The sequence below is a fragment of the Brassica oleracea genome, chromosome C6 (assembly GCF_000695525.1).
Source record: "Brassica oleracea var. oleracea cultivar TO1000 chromosome C6, BOL, whole genome shotgun sequence".
NCBI classification, from domain to species: domain Eukaryota; kingdom Viridiplantae; phylum Streptophyta; class Magnoliopsida; order Brassicales; family Brassicaceae; genus Brassica; species Brassica oleracea.
The window spans coordinates 7956497-7959650 of NC_027753.1; the positions used below are offsets into that span (position 1 = coordinate 7956497).

Consider the following 3154-nt stretch of genomic DNA (forward strand, 5'->3'; position numbering starts at 1 on the left):
ATTTTGTTTCCTTAATTAAAAGATAGTAGATCTAAAATGACAATTTTCTATTGGTTGGTGAACCTAGGGGGTGAACCCAAGAAAAAGTCATTTAACAATACCGAAAAGAAAAACGTAAAGCTCCTAGATGATAGAAGGCGGAGGTAAGATAACAATGACACACGTACCCTGACCTATTTGTAGTATATTTGGCAAGCTATTTGTTAGTTTCAATATTTAGATTGAAAAAGGTGAAAAACACTTCCATAAACTATGTATCAAAGCTGGTTTAGCTGTCAAAAACTCTTTCTCAGACGATTATTAAGAAATTGAAGTTAATCTCATTTAGACTCGCAACAAAAACAAGACCTCAGACGCAGTGACAAGTAAAGGGTCATTCCTTCTCGATGTTATAGTCTGCTACGGTGAAGCCATCGTGGAGCGTTCTGCTCTCATATGTCAGTCTCTGCTGGTCCGGCGGGATGCCCTCTTTATCCTGGATCTTAGCCTTGACGTTTTCTATGGTGTCGAAGCTGGCCACATCTGTTATGGATATGCTCTTTCCATTCAAATTCCTTACAAAAATCTGCATGAGTTAACTGATCCTAAGGTTGATGCTTTTGGAGCTAGCCGCCTCTAGGTTTATCGTCATCTTTCCATCCACAATCATTTTGGAAATCTTCGTGGCTTTACCATGAATAAGGGTTGTGTCTTCGTCTATTTTGAAGTCGATGGCTTTGGAGCTGTCGACTTCTACGTTTAACATTGTTTTTCCATCCACATTCTTAATAGAAATCTGCATTTAACCTAGTACTCGCAAGTGAAGGTACGTAAATAAAAGTTTAAGAACAAGATAATTTGAAAAACGTACAGAAAATCGAATTGTAAGACCAAAGATGATCCAACTTTTATTCTGAATCTAGCCAAATTTAATGGAATTCTTTGATTGTATATTGATATTAAGCAGAATATATATAGTACAAGGTATTATGTCAAGACCCTATAAAAAAAGGATACAAACGTATCTCTCTTTTTTTTTGAATCACCAAAAAGATAGAAACTTATCAAAAAAGTATCTTAACAAATATATATCAAAAAGTATATTGACAAAATATGTAAACTTATCTTCTTCTTTTTGAATATTTTAATTGGTGAGAATTTACTGAATTATATTATGTAACATCCCAACTTGGGATGTATGGAAATGTTCAAGAGGATTGATTTGATTATCTATATTATCAAAGTTGATTTACATTTTCCGTGAACTCCAGAATTAAGCGTGATTGGGCTGGAATAGTGAAAGGATGGATGACCTATTGATGTTAGGAGTTTTCAAGGCTCCTAAGACAAATGTTGTAGTATAGTGATTGTCGAACCAGTTCTGAGGGATATTAAAGCACCGAGAATGCTAGTACTCACTTAATCTAAGTGCAACCAATGATTTAGATGTGTTTTCAACTACTACTAATACTAGAAATCAATAACAGAATGATATTTTCTTGACTAAGGGAAAAGAGAACTCATGGGCATAGGGATCAGACCTTGGGTGATCAAGTATCAAACTAAGGATGGCAAATGATCAATCAAACTATCAACCTTAAGTCTAGACACAATTCTAAGCAAGCTCTATGTCTAGATGAATGCTCATTTGCTAACATATCTCAAACATCAAATGTCTTTGGTTGAATAATATGAAAGCAATCATTACTAACAAGTCTATTAGCTATCTTAGCATCTTTAACAACAAATGTCTTTGGCAAAGTATACTAAAAGCCTAGGAGAGTTGTCTCAGGCATTTCATCAAACACCTTTCGGGTGGGAAATGCCTATTGATCAACTTTTGAGTGGCCAACTCAGAAGATGCATTAAGAATACTCTACTAGCAAGGAACAAGAATGATCTACACTAAAACATCCTAGAACTAACCTAATCACCCTTAATCTCCCTAACCCATGAATTCAAAAGGTGATTACTCACTAATCTCCATGATTCCTCTTAAACCCATATTGGATTTCAGATTAATCATGTAAAGAAATAGATAAGAAATCAACAAGAACACAAGAACATAACAATCAAAAATCCAAGAGATGAACTTCTCAAGAGAATTTTTGTGGTTTTTCTTAAGAACAAAAGATCATCAGCCTCTGGTGGCTACCCAAGATGTTTAAAACGTAGGTTTTTGAAAAGTGAAAACGTGCATAATGAAATGACCAAAAGGCCCTTGAGAAATCATAAGTTCGAGCAGAAATAAGACGCGGAGCGACCTCCGCTCGTCGCTCCGAGTAGTCGCTCCACACTTCGGGAGCGACCTCGCCGTGTCGCTGCGAGAGGTCGCTCCGGACTCGTTCTCGCATTCCCGAGTGATGAAAATGCGAGCGACCTCCGCTCGTCGCTCCGAGTAGTCGCTCCACACTTCGGGAGCGACCTCGCCGTGTCGCTGCGAGAGGTCGCTCCGGACTCGTTCTCGCATTCCCGAGTGATGAAAATGCGAGCGACCTCCGCTCGTCGCTCCGAGTAGTCGCTCCACACTTCGGGAGCGACCTCGCCGTGTCGCTGCGAGAGGTCGCTCCGGACTCGTTCTCGCATTCCCGAGTGATGAAAATGCGAGCGACCTCCGCTCGTCGCTCCGAGTAGTCGCTCCACACTTCGGGAGCGACCTCGCCGTGTCGCTGCGAGAGGTCGCTCCGGACTCGTTCTCGCATTCCCGAGTGATGAAAATGCGAGCGACCTCCGCTCGTCGCTCGGAGTAGTCGCTCCATGCTTCGGGAGCGACCTCGCTGTGTCGCTGCGAGAGGTCGCTCTGGCTCCATTGTGTTGTCGTCATGCGATAGAAATGCGAGCGACCTCGGGGTGTCACTCTGGCCAAGTCGCTCTGGGCTTCGGGAGCGACCTGGAGTGGTCGCTCTGATAGGTCGCTCCGGGTCAGTTTTCGGCTTCCACCGGGATGAAATGGCGAGCGACTTCTCCGCATCGCTCTGGTAAGGTCGCTCTGAAAAGGCAGGTCAGAGCGACTTGCTGGTGTCGCTCCGGGAAGTCGCTCCCAACGCTCTGCTCGTCCAATGATCATCTTTACACCTCTTTCGAGCTCCAAACACACCCAAATGTCTCCGAGAACTCCATGTGGTACTCCAATACCTGATAAAGACTTATGTATGCAAAATGCAACCTAAACATG

General features: G+C 42.2%; 1 pseudogene; it reads right to left on the reverse strand.

Moving 5' to 3' along the window:
* Positions 1–575, reverse strand: part of LOC106297373 — a 909-nt pseudogene extending 334 nt beyond the window's left edge.
* Between the last annotated feature and the right edge of the window lie 2579 nt (positions 576–3154).